The sequence below is a fragment of the Podarcis filfolensis genome (assembly GCF_964270895.1).
Source record: "Podarcis filfolensis genome assembly, chromosome: 2".
Classification (NCBI taxonomy): domain Eukaryota; kingdom Metazoa; phylum Chordata; class Lepidosauria; order Squamata; family Lacertidae; genus Podarcis; species Podarcis filfolensis.
The window spans coordinates 23366677-23382762 of record NC_139605.1 but is presented as its reverse complement, the minus strand read 5'-3'; the positions used below and the strand labels follow the sequence as shown (position 1 = coordinate 23382762).

General features: G+C 42.5%; 1 protein-coding gene across 6 annotated transcripts in view; it reads right to left on the bottom strand.

The window, feature by feature from the left end:
- The window catches only part of PTPRG (protein tyrosine phosphatase receptor type G), a 538241-nt gene that overhangs the window by 281425 nt on the left and 240730 nt on the right, over positions 1-16086 (bottom strand). The gene's annotated exons all lie outside the window — the stretch shown is intronic.

Here is a 16086-nt window from a genome sequence, read left to right as displayed (position 1 = left end):
GAGTTTGAGATATCAGCCCCATTAATGAAAAATAACATGACTTTTGATTGCCACTAAAACTTTCTCCCTATTCCCTGTCCTCAAAAGCTGAAATAGACAACACACACAGACACTTGTGCACAACTGTTAATACTTCACTCACTAATTCCAATAACTAATATACAGTGGTACCTCGGGTTAAGAACTTAATTCGTTCTGGAGGTCCGTTCTTAATCTGAAACTGTTCTTAACCTGAGGTACCACTTTAGCTAATGGGGCCTCCTGCTGCTGCTGTGCCACCGCTGCGCGATTTCTGTTTTTATCCTGAAGCAAAGTTCTTAACCTGAGGTACTATTTCTGGATTAGCGGAGTCTGTAACCTGAAGCGTCTGTAACCTGAGGTACCACTGTACTATTTCTGAACTTTATCCTTTTCACTTCTTCTACAGACAATTCCTTAATTAGGCACGTTTGCACCAGCAGTTTTTAAGGAATACAGGTTATCTATCACCAAAGCTGCTTCCAGATGACTTGCTTGTTGAGCATTTATCCAGATTTGTTTGTAGGAAGATTAGACAATGTTGGCTATTTAATGAGCATTCATTCTGTCTGCTTGCAGGGAGGTTACATGACATCTCACCCTTTCCAGTGCATTTTCCCTGTCAATTTCCAATATTTTGCAGAAAACGGGTTTGTTACCCGGGAAGTCACAATCAACTGTAATTGTGCAACTGGTATTAGATTGCATTAGATTGAACCCCACTCACCAGATTGGTTTATATTCCGAGTCCCTATCTCCTTCTGCCCCAAAGACTATCCGCTCCACCTTTCCCTAGGTCATGGGTGAAAGTTTTCCCTGACAGGCATTGATCACTTGTGACTTTGAGCCTCAGTGCCTTGTAGTCCCACTTTCTTTAGTTTGAAAGTCAGAAAATCTTGACATATTGTAAGAGTGTAGGCAAATAAATTAGTTAATACAAAGGCACAGTGCTGTCATTATTTGGCATATTTCTTTTATTTTCCTTAGAGGTAAGAACCTTGTTGAAAACAAGATTTCAAAAGACATGTCACCAGCAACCTAAATTAATGAGCTCAGACTTGTTTTTATTTCAGTATGAACTAGGGCATCTCTAGGGTAGAGGTTCCTTGACTATGTTAAGGAAGCCTTGTGTTCTTCCCTGCGCCAGAACACATATCTGTTTCCATTTGAAGACATCCAGCTTTGAAAGGTCTGCAACTATCCTGACTTTTGTTATAGCACAATTTTTTGTAAGGATAGTTTTAGAGCTGCTAAGGAATTGATTTGCTAGGATTTATGCAAGCTGCTTTGGCTTGTTTTCGCAGACCTCACAACAGACTTTGAATCAATGTTTCCACTTTCTTCAACTATTTTTTTTCTAAATTGTATGTTGTATCATTTGTATATCTACTTTGGAGCAGGGCAATTGAGTGATTGAAGTACAGGTGGGGAACCTCTGCCCCTCTGGAGGTTGCTAGACTCCAGCTCCCATCAGCTCCCACCCATCATTGCCAATGGTCAGGGACGATAGAAATTGTGCTCCAACAACTTCTGGAGGGCCACAGATTCCTTGTCCCTGAGCCAAAGCATGAACAGTTCCACTGCAAATTGCCCAGTATCTTATCAGTTGACACATCACCTGGTTTGTGACTCCAAAGCAACACAGGGCCCTCATGGGTCCATGGGTTTTCCTTCCACGTCTTTTTTTTCTAGATGTGAAGGGAAAACAGGAAGAAACTCCAGGAGTATAGTATCTTCTGCATTAGATGAGAACTGCTGTTCAAAATGTCCCCCCAACAAAGCATTTTCCTGAAACGTGTTAGGCATGAAAAAAAACCTTCCTACACACATGTGGAGTTTCTTCCTTTTTTTCTTCTGCCAGTGGTGCTTTCCCGGTTTGGTGGTTGGTTTTCTTCTCCAGACAGATGTGCCAAGATTAATTCACTCAAAGTTTTTACAAAGCACATCAGCCACAAAGCACATGTACTGAGGGCAGCCGGGGGAAGAGAAATCAAACATAACTTTATTTACAAAGGCTGAGTAGAAGCTTGTACCCTTAAAAAATAAAATAAAAGGCTTGGTACGCAGACCACAGACTAAAGCCTGAACAAATAGAAGAAATTTATACCATGCCCTGAATGTCAACTACTATCTGCTGTTCAAACCACTTTAGGTATTTTCTGCTGGATCAGACCCTCTGTTCCAAGGGTCTCAGTAACTGAGGCACTCCAGTTCATTAAATTTCAACCTGCTCTGTGCCATTATCCCAAGTGACACCTCAAATATACTATACCGTGTAAAACAGCAGAGGGGCATTTTTGTAAAATGTGGTTTTTACGGAGCCTGAGCAAATATACTTCTTAACAGAAGGATTTCAAACAGAGAAGTTTTGGAATGTTTCTGGTGTAACACAGAGAAGTGCATTGCATAAACTGAGGTTCTCGTCCCCTTGCCAGATAGTTGGCAAGTTGCTATTATTTTCAAGGTGAATTCTTCAGCCACAGCAATCTCCACTGGTTACTCTCAGACATTCCCATGGATAGATGAAACACTGACCCATCCCATACCCCATGGCTGTAGCCTTGGTATAATCCGCCCCAGCTTCCCAGAATAATACTCACTGTATAGTTTCTTAACACCACCCTGATTCAACACAGATTATTTTGAAATAAAGCTCACTGTACCAAAGGAAACATGATAGATAAGGCAAGATAATGTAAGTGCTCATTGCTTATTTGTTTTTCCACAGCAGTTAAATAAGAAATGATGTTGTTTTTTTAAAAAGAAGTTTCATTATAAAGGGAATGGGTCTACAGCTTCAGACTTGTATTCTTTTAATATAATGGTATATCAGGCAAGTTTGAAAATCAGTAATCAAAAGCTTATTAGATTGCTCGCTGCTAAGAAATATATCGACATCACCTTGCCCCCAGAGTTGTCAAAGTGAACACCTTAAACATGCATCTCACGGCCCCGCTCCCTGATCTTGTTGCAGTCTTGAAATTGAAAAAATGTGCACATAATGGAAGTGCTGTACATGTTGTACACTACTGCATGCATGCATTACGGAGAACCCGTATTAAGAGCGTAAGCTCTGTTTATCATGCAGAATAGCAAGACACAGCCTATAATAAGAGGAGTCTATGGGGCCATACAATGAACTACCAGGTGAAAGTGCTTTAGAGTAGATCCCGGTCAAATGAGAGGCCTTCTGTAGTTGGATTATCTGTGTGCAACTTCGTGCAGAGAGTGGAATAGTGTGCCTATGATTACCCTGCTTCCAGGAGTTTGCTGTTGTTGTTTTTTCCAGTCTGTGCTGATAACAGACAGGGCACTTGGAGGTGCACGTGAACAAAAACAAATTTGATATTCATTCATTCTCTTTGTCACGCTCAAAGCATGTCATGCTCAGACTATGTTGGAGAGATAGAATTTAGGAAATGGTGCATGCCACAACTGTCCCTGTTTATCATGCACACTGAAGGAAGGGAACAGGGTAGAAATGAATTAGCATCTGACCATGCCCAGGATGCCCCTAAATGTACTGGTGTAGGTATTCCTTTAGCTCTCACCTGCTTCAAAAAAAGGCTGCTAGACCCTGGCAGCAATAGCAGTGCCCGTTGGCACAATGCTGGCAAGAAGCAAGTGCTCTGTTAAGTGCAAGGCCAGACGCAAGGCAGCTTCATCGCCAGCAGCAGCACCTCCAGGCTAATGTCAAGAATCAAAATCTTTTAATTCCACATATAGATATAGATATACTGTAGATATAGTGATTTTTGTGTGTGCACACGCATGTGCGTCAGCAAGCTAAAAAGAAACTTCCCCTTCATGTGTTGTTGTTTAGTCGTGTCCGACTCTTTGTGACCCCATGGACCAGAGCACGCCAGGCACTCCTGTCTTCCACTGCCTCCCGCAGTTTGGTCAGACTCATGCTGGTAGCTTCGAGAACACTGTCCAGCCATCTCGTCCTCTGCCGTCCCCTTCTCCTTGTGCCCTCAATCTTTCCCAACATCAGGGTCTTTTCCAGGGAGTCTTCTCTTCTCATGAGGTGGCAAAAATATTGGAGCCTCAGCTTCGGGATCTGTCCTTCCAGTGAGCACTCAGGACTGATTTCCTTTAGAATGGATAGGTTTGATCTTCTTGCAAGGCCATGGGACTCTCAAGAGTCTCCTCCAGCACCATAATTCAAAAGCATGAATTCTTCAATGATCAGCCTTCTTTATGTAGGATACCTTTAAACTGAAAACGATTGCTGTCCCCCCAACCTCCAGGAACAGATTTTGGAATGCTGCATGGGGTTGAAGGGAGAGGAATTATGGGAAGTTCTGCAGAAGGCATTCAGTGAGCGCAAAACAATTTAGTTGGAAACAACCCAAGGCTTGATAGAATAAAAAACAGTTTTGGGAGGCTTTAAAAGTATATATTTGCAAGCAGCCATGTTATATTGGTTTCCAACCGTGTCTTCACTTCTGCATTGTTAGCAAACTTGTCATCTGATCGAGGAACAAGGGGGTAAGAAGAAAATACCAAAGAATGCCTTCCAAAACAGGGATTGCTCTCAGGGAAGCTTAGCTGGTTTTCTGTTTAGATGATTAAGAAACCGGGAATTGAATGCACACTTAACCTTTTTAAAAAAAAAAACTTGGGGTGCGGAACCTTTGGCCCTCCACAGGTTGAGGAACCCCAACTCCCATCAGCCCCACCAAGGGTGGCCAATGGATGGTGGGAGTTGTAGTTCAATAACATCTGGAGGGCACAAGTTCCCCACAAGGTTATGCTTCCAAATACCAGTTGATGGGAGTGCTCATGTTCTGCTCACTGGTTTCCAACAGGCATCTGGTTAGCCACTGTGAGAACAGGATGCTGGACTAGATGGGCCACTAGCCTGACCCAGCATCCTATCCTCATGTTCTTAAGACACCCTGGCCAAGCAATACAAATAACAGTTTCAGATGAATCTCTGGTCTTCAGGTATACCAATGCTGTACACTGTGGTTGACTACAGGTTTGACTTTTCACAAACACATATACCTAAAAATGAAGAAATCCGCTCCAAGATGAGGGTTAGAAATTTCTTGCCCGGACTTATAAATTGTGGAATGAATTTAGACATTTCTGATTGAAGGAAGCTATTTAATGTGATAAGCACTTTTAAAACAGGTCAGAATAAAATCTAACGCACAAAACTATTAGTTGATGCCTAATTGCTCTTGCAATTGGCAATGAGGCAGTAACTATTTTGACAAGAAAAATCTATATTGAAATATTGTACAGTTTGTTTTGTGTGCATCATGGAAATGTGACTTTCACAAGCACAATAAATATCAGCCCTTTGCAAACAAAGCTCCCAAAATGTAATATTTAACTTAAGATACCAGAATAAGAAAGGGAAGCGAGATATTGATTACAGTAAAGGAAAATACTCAGTGCAGAGATTCTGGAAACTAGTCTTGGAATGAATAGCCAAATCCATCAAAGTGGATGCATGGGTTTTAATTTCCCTTGCTTGTAAGTACTTGCAACACACAATCGTCATAAAATAATTATTATTCAACATTCATAGGAAAGGTATTAGAAGCTGGCAGCGGTGCATTTTCCCGTTCTAATCTGTATGGCAATATTTTAATTTAGAATTAACTTTAAACTCCTTACAGTTGAACAGCCAGAGCTTGACTTGCCAGATTTTTCAAACGTTTACAGAACAGCAATATCCCCATGCAGGCTGCTTTCTCGCAGCTTAAGAGACGATGTGATCTAACTTAAACGGCAGTTCATCAATTCCTGGATGACAGCTAACATTTCTGCATATTTTAGTGATATTGAAGCACATGTTAATGGTTGCAGACACGTTTGAACACAAACCCCTACAATGTAGGAATCAATAATTCACAGATTTTTGAACCAGAAGGGACCAGTGTGATTCACCTTATGAATAAATCCCGCACAGAAGTGCTAAGAGGGAAGAGCTTTTCTTTGTAGCTTAGGCACCAGAGTAACTCTTTAAACGCTTGAGCAAATAGACTGTCACCATTTTCTGTAGGCACTTGCTGCTTTGAGAAAATACTTCAGGATGTGGACTACCCTGCAATCCCTGGCCTTGATTTCTTTCCGTTGCCTGCTTTTGTGTTTTTGACTGAAGCTTTTTGCGTTCTTCATCAAAGCCATGAGGAGTGCAGTCTGACACTGACCAGTTTCTCCTTTGCAAAGATGGCAAAGGCAATATAAGAGGGAGTAATAAATATTCTTTAATGTGGTAGGCATGCCAACTGTGGAGAAATATGACTTTCAGCCATTTTGTGCTCAGTTCTGGATTGTAAAACTTGGGATTGTAAAATGGTTGCTTTTGATTTTTAGCGGCTCTTCCGCACAGGAAAGGCAAAAGTTCATACAGTGACAAAAAGTACACGGGGCAGTTCTGCACAGGAGGGCCAAAGATCACTGCAGGAAGCACTGCACAGAAGGGCCAAAGGGTTTGGCCTAGGAACCTGGCAATAATAAAGAAATAGAAATCTAATGAAAACTTAGGGAACAAACCACCCCAAGGATTTGCCTTGCCGGAGGACTACAGTACCTCCTATTGCCTAACAGTTATGAGAATAAAGAGGGTGGGGGCTGCTGATATAGCAACATGAGCTGCAAAATCATAAAGAAAATCAGTCATGTTACCCTAAGCAGTTGTACTGAAGGATCCTTTGCAAGACCACAGAGCATGATGAGACGTGGTTCTTCAACAAAACGTTATTTTGTAGGCACCCCTAAAATGCCTGCGTTGCTTAAGTAGCTGGGCCCAGTAATGAAGGCAGTCAAAGTGACAGAAGCAATTCCGGACTTCTGGGCCCAGCAGCCATTGTTTACAGATCCACAACCCCATTCAACCTGTGGCTGAATTTCTCCCTATGTAAACCTTGCCAAGTTCTCTAACTGGGTTTATCTGCTCCTAACCATCATCATTCCGCTCGAAGGTCAGTAGTAAGTTGTGACATTTGCAATGTGCATACGTGTATGCTTGCCTGAATGAAGACGTTAGGATGCAACCACAGCTAATGAGTGATTTGCCATCGTTGTGGCTTTATTGAGAAGTTTACAGTGCAGATATTGTTGATCTTCCTGGAACAAATTAACTCAAGAGTCCCCAGTGTCTGACTATGACTCCGTCTCTGCTGAACAGTAAACTTGAATGTATGGGACAAGACAACCTCTGTCAGCAGTCAACTAATTCAACCTGAGACCTTTGCAGGTAGAAACGAGTCACATTTCTTCACTTGTGATGAACTACAAGCACTTTCTATAGGATAGAAGCTTGCAAATGGCAAAAGCTTAAAATTTGTCCACTTGAGAAAGGGCGCCTTTAAAAAACAAACAAAAGCCCCCATACAGGCTTGATAAGATGGTGACTATGACCTATATGTTAGTTTAACCTTAGGTGTTTTTGTGTTCATGCGACTATTTTAATTTTAATCTATAAGCTGTTATTGTATATTGTTTTAAATGTTTATTTCACTCTTGTGAAAGCAGTCTCAGTTGTGCTTCTGAACTGGTCTTTGACTGGAATAATAAATTATTACTATTATTATTACTATGGCCTATATAAGTGTGTCCTGGCAGTGTCTCCTCTCTGCCTGCTGGGTGAAGCCGACGGTAGGGCATTGGCCTGATCTAGGCCTTATGTTCCAATTATGTCCCCTATTAAGGATTTAAATGCAATTTGAGTAGAGCCGAAGAGGGCCTGTGGTGACTGCTCTGCGAGGGGTCAGATCTCACATCATGCGAGCAGATGAGTTTAGTGGCCAACTACTAACTGCTTCTCATTTCACGTGCATGAATGGTGCATGAGGCCGGACGTTATCATTGCAAGGGCTCCGGACAGGTGTCTCCAGTACTTTCCTGAAATTCCAAGTTCTAACTCTGTAGTCCTCCATGCACGAAGAAAGGTTGACTACAGATTTCAGCAGGCTGACGAGGGTGCATTTCCCTAAAAGGTGGCTTAATAGCAGATGCTGCAGTATCACTGGGCTGTTTCATTTCTTTTAAAAAACACACACAAATCCATAGTGGTGTACGTCTAAGGCAGCATATGTAGAATTAATTTTTAAAAACAGAAATACGAAGCCTCATTGTTATAACAACATATTAAAAATGCATAACTACTGTTCACTGTAGAACACGACACCCACAGCCTTCTCCTTTTATGTGGGAAAAGATTGAATGGGGTAAGCTGTAAGAAAGTTGGTTTCCAGAGTATAGATCTGAATTATGAATCATTCTGTTGCTGAAATTCTTAAAAGGGGGTGTGGCAGGAAAACACAGCCCTACAACAACTGACATTCCCAATTAAATCAACCAGATTCTCTTCTTCTCTAGCTAGGTCTGTGTTACTATCAGAATCTAAACTCTCATCTAGGCAAAATCAGCTGTTTTAGGATTTGCAGCATACTCATCAGGCATTCCTAAGTCATGCTTCTATTTTTCTATTTATTTTTAAAGGTGCTTACTATTCCAAATACGTTCATCATGGTAGTCATTAGCTAATGGCCTGATCTTCCTAATAGGCGATGATAAACATTAAAATTCAATTTATTTAACATTTGCTGCACATAAAAGTGAGAAAAGGCAAGAGTAATGCACACCCAAGGTCACAAAACAAATGAAAATCCAATCTAGCATATTCTCTCAGATACTAATGCTACATTTTTTAAAAAAATCAGAAGAAGAGGAAGAGGACAGAAATGAATAGAATGTTTCAGGAAACAATGACTGAGGGATAGTACTTTATATTCTCAGAGACAATTCTCACCATAGTTTTAACACAGAGCAACACATACCAGGTCCTCATATGAAGCCGGCCGTATCTCTTGTAATCAAGTCCAGTGTTGTCTACTCTTATAGAAAAATGGCCCTCTGGGGTCTCAGGGACAGATCTTTCCCATCATCACCTTCCTTGTCTATCTTCAACTGAACCTAGAATTTTCTGCAGGCAAAGCAAGGGTCCCACCTCTGACAAATGGATAGAAAATGCACACCTGTCCTGATCCTTTCTGGACTACACCTTCCAAATTTTGAACATAGTCACCTGTCTGATTCCAAACACTCAAATCTAAAAGAGTGTGTAAATAATTTTATTATTTATACCCCACCCATCTGGCTAGGTTTCCCCAGCCACTCTGGACAGGTTCCAGCATATACAGAAACATAATACAGTGGCACCTCGGGATAAGTACTTAATTCGTTCCGGAGGTCCATTCTTAACCTGAAACTTGTTCTAAACCTGAAGCAGCACTTTAGCTAATGGGGCCTCGTGCTGCCGCCGTGCCGCCGGAGCACAATTTCTGTTCTTATACTGAAGCAAAGTTCTTAACCTGAAGCACTATTTCTGGGTTAGCGGAGTCTGTAACCTGAAGCATATGTAACCTGAAGTGTATGTAACCTGAGGTACCACTGTAAAACTTCAAACATTAAGAACATCCCTATACAGGGCTGCTTTCAGATGTCTTCTAAAGGTTGCATAGTTACTTATCTCCTTGACATGGGAGGGTGTTCCACAGGGCGGGCACCACTACCGAGAAGGCTCTCTGCCTGGTTCCCTGTAGCCTCGCAGTGAGGGAACCGCCAGAAGGCCCTTGGAACTAGATCTCAGCGTCCAGGCTGAATGACAGAGGTGGAGAAGTCGCTTCAGGTGTCCAGGACCGAAGCTTGCCTGCCTGGGTCTGGGACAGGTTGGCGGCAAGGTCTGGTCTGCCCAGGTGTGCCAGTGGCATGGGCTCCGCGGCCCCACCACATGGGCTTCTACGAGTGAAAGTATACACACCTGAGCACAAAAAGGAAAGGAATCAACCCTCAACTTCAAACGCTATGCCTTATCTTACTCAAGCAAGGTTCAGGAGGGGGCAGGGCTTGCCATCTTTGTTCACTTCATCCTTTTAGTTGGAAGCATGTTGTGGTGACCACAGGTTATTGCAGGCTGATTCACTGAGCTATTAGGAAAGTTTCCAATCCTCCCCATGACATGTTTGCATTGTTTAATCAAACCATTGATAAATGCATTCTTTTCACTCCAATTGATTTCTTTTCAAAGCTTCCCTTTCCCACCTGATTTGTTAAGTACCTGCGGAGCCCACATCTTGCTGACTGCTGCTCTCCTGTGCTTTCAATCCTTCTACACTTTCCCCCTCAGGGCTATCAGATTTCACTGCAGGTTATTCATTGGGCAATTGTTAAAGCTTATTTTAGTGCTTAAGAGAGTATTGAATGAATCGCTTTTAATTATTCCGCTGGAGTCTGCTTTTACAGTGGCTATTTAGTTCTGCACATGCAGAGACATAATGCTCTGGAAAGCACTGAAAAATCCATACCCCAGTTGCTCTCTGACAGCTGCGACTGTCAGAAATTTAAAATTACAGTTGAATAAAACAAATACAACCTACAGGCTCTCATTAAGCTGCATATATGCAAAAACACTTCCCGCTTAGCCAGCATGCCAGGAAAAAGGATTTTCTCTCATCTGGCCCGTTCAGATACCTTTCTTTCATTCCAACAGCAACATTCAGGATAGATAATTGAAACATGTCATTATCTAGTTTTCTCGTGTGTTATAAAAGTAGTGAATTCAGTTCTGGTATTGAGAACAAATTCCTGGGTTGAGCATATGCTCAGAGGGACTCTCGTTTCTTAATGGTAAAGAGTAGGTATCTTCACCCACCCACTCATCTACTCCCGAGTCAAGATGTTGCATCTGGTGGAGGCTGTATTAAAGACAAAGTAGATCCCATAACCCTAACATCGGCCTACCCCTGAACTTGATTGCCCTCCTGCCAAAGGGATGGGGAAGGAGGGGAAGTCACCCTGAGAGCAGAAGTGAACCGAGAAGACCTTGAGCCAGTATGGTTTATAGTTGTGAGAGAACTTTAGATATCCCCTAGGGGAGGATACTGTCATTTCAGAACACAGGGATGTGCTGCTGTAATGTTGTTTGATGCCAGATTCTCCACCTTGTCAACAGGCATCAGGATTCACTTTGCAGTCTCCCTCCTGACATGTTTTTTTATTCGAGCTAGAGACCACAAGAGCCGAGAGATGTCTTCATTTCTTCCTCTGTGCAGTAGGAAGGACTTTTTAAATCTTTGTCCTTGAACGCGGTTTGCTTTGGAGGAAGCCTGAAAAGCTCTGAATTGAGGTGTGGTGGTGAAAGACTTCTTGCCAATTTGGAGTTCAGAGTTGGAATTTGGAGGGTAACTGTGCCCCTGAAGGACCAGGTGCGCAGCCTGGGAGTCATTTTGGACTCACAGCTGTCCATGGAGGCACAGGTCAAATCTGTGTCCAGGGCAGCTGTTTACCAGCTCCATCTGGTACGTAGGCTGAGACCCTATCTGCCTGCGGACTGTCTCGCCAGAGTGGTGCATGCTCTGGTTATCTCCCGCTTGGACTACTGCAATGCACTCTATGTGGGGCTACCTTTGAAGGTGACTCGGAAACTACAACTAATCCAGAATGCGGCAGCTAGACTGGTGACTGGGGGCGGCCGCCGAGACCATATAACACCGGTCTTGAAAGACCTACATTGGCTCCCAGTACGTTTCCGAGCACAATTCAAAGTGTTGGTGCTGACCTTTAAAGCCCTAAACGGCCTCGGTCCAGTATACCTGAAGGAGCGTCTCCACCCCCATCATTCTGCCCGGACGCTGAGGTCCAGCGCCGAGGGCCTTCTGGCGGTTCCCTCATTGCGAGAAGCAAAGCTACAGGGAACCAGGCAGAGGGCCTTCTCGGTAGTGGCGCCCGCCCTGTGGAACGCCCTTCCAGCAGATGTCAAAGCGATAAAGAACTACCTGACATTCAGAAGACATCTTAAGGCAGCCCTGTTCAGGGAAGTTTTTAACGTGTGATATTTTACTGTATTTTTGGTTTTTATGGAAGCCGCCCAGAGTGGCTGGGGAGGCCCAGCCAGATGGGCGGGGTATAAATAATAAATTATTATTATTATTATTATTACTTGCTCCTTGTCTGGCACCAATTAGACCTGACTGTCCACCCTTGTTATGGTTCTCTCTCTTTAAACAAGACATGAAGTAGACAGCTCTTCCAGTAGAGAACACTTTCCAAGAGAGGTCTGTTCACTGTCCTCTATAATGCAGGGCACATGTCCTTTCCTATCAAGAGTCCCTTCTGTTAAATATAGACCAAGTCATGAAATGCCATCTAATAGAAACAGAAATTTAGCAAACGGGTCCCAGCACAATAGAAGTATAGTCATGCCAACCGATCACAACAAGAGCAATCTCATAGGACTACAATACTGATATTCTTTTACTTTTATGCTGTAAGACACTTTTGGTGACATCACTCTAAATTTGTTAGTCCTTTAAAAGTGGATTTCCAAAACATAGCCTGAAGGTTCTTTTCTAAAACGTAACCCAAAGCTTGTTTTCTCCTGCTCTGCAAGGTAGGACTCAAACCAATGGCTTCAAGCTCTAAGAAAGGAGACTCTGACTGGACATCAGGGAAAACTTTCTGACAGTAAGATCTGTTCGACAGTGGAATGGTCTCCCTTGGGAGGTTGTGGATTCTCCTTTCTTGGGAGATTTTAAAGCAGAGGTTGGATGGCCATATGTCATGGACGCTTTAGTTGAGTTTCCTGCATTGCAGGGAATTGGACTAGACGACCCTTGGGGTCCCTTCCAACTCTATAATTCTATTATTCTAGTGAGTAACAATTTCTAGAATAACTTCTCCTAAAAGCTAATGATCTGGTGCATTGTAGTCCTAACACCCAATGCCCCATTGAAGGTAGTATATAACACATTTTGCTCACCAGGCCACCTGCTTCACATCCTGGACATGAAAAACACATTGCTCTACCTGTCTTGGGACCATAGCCTAGTGATAAACGGCATGCTTCCCATGTACAAGGCTCCTGGCTTGATGATCAAGAAATCGTTCATTACAGCATGTCGGATTTGGGGCCAGAGACCTTGGAGAAATGAATTTCTGATGTAGACAGGACTGATGTTACTGTGCTAGGTGGGCTGTTGGTCTGATGCATGACAGGCACCTCTTTATAGCCCAACGCATCTGTTGAATCTTTCTTTGTCCTATTTCTGTCCTGTTAATCAAGGTGGTGTCATAGTATGTGTGTGTGGTTTTTTAAGGCATAATACCATAAATGTTACACTGACTGAGGGGTTTTAGGATTTTATAGAAGCCTCGCTTTGAGGGCATATGACAGATACGATGCTGTGATAACAATACATCACTGCACAAATAGAACCCTCCATTTGGTAGAACAGCTGGAACTGGGTAGAGTCGTGGACCTTTCTTAGCTTTCAGTGTTTTAATCTCTGTTTTGAATTTTATTATGTGCTTTAAGTTTTGTAAGCCACTTTGGGACCAAGATGTAGAGAAAAGTGAGGGTGTGTGTGTATATATATAAAATATACTCCACCACATCCTGAAATTGCTGGGCGGTGAACATCTTATCAAGGATATTGTAAGCATGGCTGACATTAAAAAATATACCCTTCCTGCTGTGTTTCCTTCTCCTGTCCTCTCCTGAGCACATATGGGACGTGGTGGCTATTTCACTGGCGAAGCATCAATGTATCTCCAGCCCTAGTATAATACCTGACCATTGGCCATGCTGGCTGAGTCTGAGGGGAACAAATATCTGGAGGGCACCGGGTTGGGGAAAACTGCAGTAGATTATTACCATGTCCATAATTCAACGTGTTCCTTCAAGGTATGAAGAAACTGAATACTGATTGTGTTTATTAACCCCATAAAAGTGTTTATAGTGTCTGCTGCAGAACCAAAAACATGTTAAAGCCTTCCATAAATTTAATTATATCCTCTCTTTTTTAGTTCTTGAATATTTCTCTCTAGGGTACAGTCTGTTTTAACTGATCTTGATGCACTTTGTCATTAGCATCTTAATAGCAGCTTCCTCCCTATACATTATCGTTTCTCAAACGTTGCACTGCTATATATCCTTGCTCTAAATAGATGATCTGGATGCTGGCAGCTGGGGGTGGAAGTCAGCTGAGCAAGTCTGCTCATTACTGCTTGCCCTCCAGGTATAGCCATAGTTCAAGGGGAGAGCACCTGCTTTGCATGCAGAGGGTCTCAGGTTCAATACCTAACCTCTCTAGGTAGGCCTGGGAAGGCCATTGCCAAGAATCCTGGGAAGCCATTGCCAGTCATTGTAGGCAATATTGAACGCAATGGCCAATGGCTTGACTTGGAATGTTGCCGCTTCCTATATTCCTGGAATAACATAAAAGGGGGTGCCTTGGGGGTGGAGTCCGCTGCGAAGTCTAGTTACTTGCCTGCCTGCTAGGCAGCAGGCACCTGTAACTATATGCAGGCAGAAATAACTGGCAATTTAAAAATGATTTCCTCCTGTAAACGTTTTGCTCCAAGACATAGTAAAACAACGAAAAGAAAGGGGTTTCAAGTACGTAATTATGCTTTTGTAAGTTATCATTGTTTACAATGGTGGATGTTATTTCTCTCTGTTTTATACACTGGTTTATTTTTTATGTGGATATATATGTAAGGAGGAGAATTTTCTTAACTAAGGGGATTCAGGCCACCAGGCTCTGCAGCTGCTGTCCAGCTAACTTTCACTTCTGCAAGCTTTGCACAAGACCCCTGTGCAAACCGCAATGAAATAACTGTGGCAGAACAGTAGTAATGCCTGGTGAATTGCTCCCCAAAGAATGTCCCACTGCCTAATTTGTGTGAATAACTCCAGTTACCTAAAAGCCTACTGTGACTTCATAACAACATGTGTTGTAGGTTACAGCAGGCTGCTTCCTTTCCTGATGTAATGTATCTGTTTCTTTATCTATATCCTTATTTTCAAAATAAAAAGAAACCACAAACATAATAATTTTATAGAATATATCCATCTTTTAAAGAATGCCAAATACAAAAAGGACAACAACAACAAAAACCCATCCCACATCGGTCCAAGGCAGTTTAATGACTTTCATTTAAAGGAAATGTCTAAGTTTCATTTGTCTTTGCTGCCTAGAGAAATTCAAATGCAACTAAAGATAGGGTAGTGAAAAATTAGGTGCATCCAAGCCGCAAACAACACAGCAATCTTTCCATGCAGTCTCTGTTATGTCATCTCCCTGGTGCATCCAATTATTTAACACTAAACCATGCGGGAGGCAGTGGAAGACAGAAGTGCCTGGCGTGCTCTGGTCCATGGGGTCACGAAGAGTCGGACACGACTAAACGACTAAACAACAACAACAAACCATGGTTTGGTGTAGGGAAAACCTGTGGCCCTCCAGATGTTGCTGGACTTCAGTTCCCATCATCCATGACCATTGGCCATAATAATAATAATAATAATAATAATAATAATAATAATAATAATTAATGAATTATACCCCACCCATCTGGCTAAGTTTCCCCAGCCACTCTGGGCAGCTCCCAATCAAGTGTTAAAAACAATACAGCATTAAATATTAAAAATTTCCCTAAACAGAGCAAAATATACATCATGAGGCTTGAGTATACACTTCAGAGTTAATGTTAAATACATGCTTTCTGGTAAATGAGACACCATAGCCGCTAGAGGGCCATGAAATTTTGTGTCCTGGGCTTTTTAGATTTGTCTACCCATGTACTATCTGAAGCCAAAGGGCCGCATTGCTTGCCAGATGTGAAATAGATTGGCATTATTTTCAGCTTTCCTACCCCACTAAAATCAAACAGACTTCTAACTCAGATTACAGTTGATCACAATCTCTTCAATCACCTTGGAGAGTACCAGCCCGAGTGATATATGATCCTGGCACTCTGTCCTGATGTCAAAGGATTCAGCCACCGCCAAACCAACAAGGGAAAGTAAATATGAGCCAAAGGTTCTTCAGTAAATAGTCCACTCCCTCTGACATAGAGCACCACTGACACACACACAAAAACTGCCACACCGTAGACCCATCCCCACTCATCAATTCAGCAATGACAGTGAGATGACCCTCACTTATCCATGAGTCAAGCCACAAAGGACAAGGTAGATGAATACTAGAACCTTGAAACTATTGCCTGCTACTGAATGTGTATTTATCACTAAGGCACTAGTCC